Here is a 474-nt window from a genome sequence, read left to right as displayed (position 1 = left end):
CTCAAGCAGTCCTCCCTCCTTGGACTCCCAAAGTGCTGGATTACAGGCGTGAGCCATCACACCCAGCCCTGAGACTCTGTCTCTTAAAAAAAAGGAAAAAAATCTTGCATTATTTGATAGGATGCAAAGAGAGGGGCTCAACATTGCTTCTTCGACGTCACTGTCAATATAGATAACCTAAATCTTATCATGAGGAAACATCAGAGAAACCAAAATTAAGAGACCTTCTATAAAATAACTGGACTGTAACCTTCAAAAGTGTTTAGGTCATGAAAATCAAGGAAAGGCTGAGGTATTCCGGATTGAAGGAGACTGAAGAGACTTTCAATGAGTAATTCTGGACAGGATCCTTTTGCTATAAAGAACATTATTGAAACTGCCAAAATTTGAATAGGATCTGAAGATTAGATGATATTAATATATTTATGTTAATTTCCTAATTTTGATGGCTGTATTGTGATTATGTAGGAGACT

The sequence above is a fragment of the Colobus angolensis genome, unplaced genomic scaffold (assembly GCF_000951035.1).
Source record: "Colobus angolensis palliatus isolate OR3802 unplaced genomic scaffold, Cang.pa_1.0 Scaffold142, whole genome shotgun sequence".
Taxonomy (NCBI): Eukaryota; Metazoa; Chordata; class Mammalia; order Primates; family Cercopithecidae; genus Colobus; species Colobus angolensis.
Note: the sequence above shows the minus strand (reverse complement) of the source record.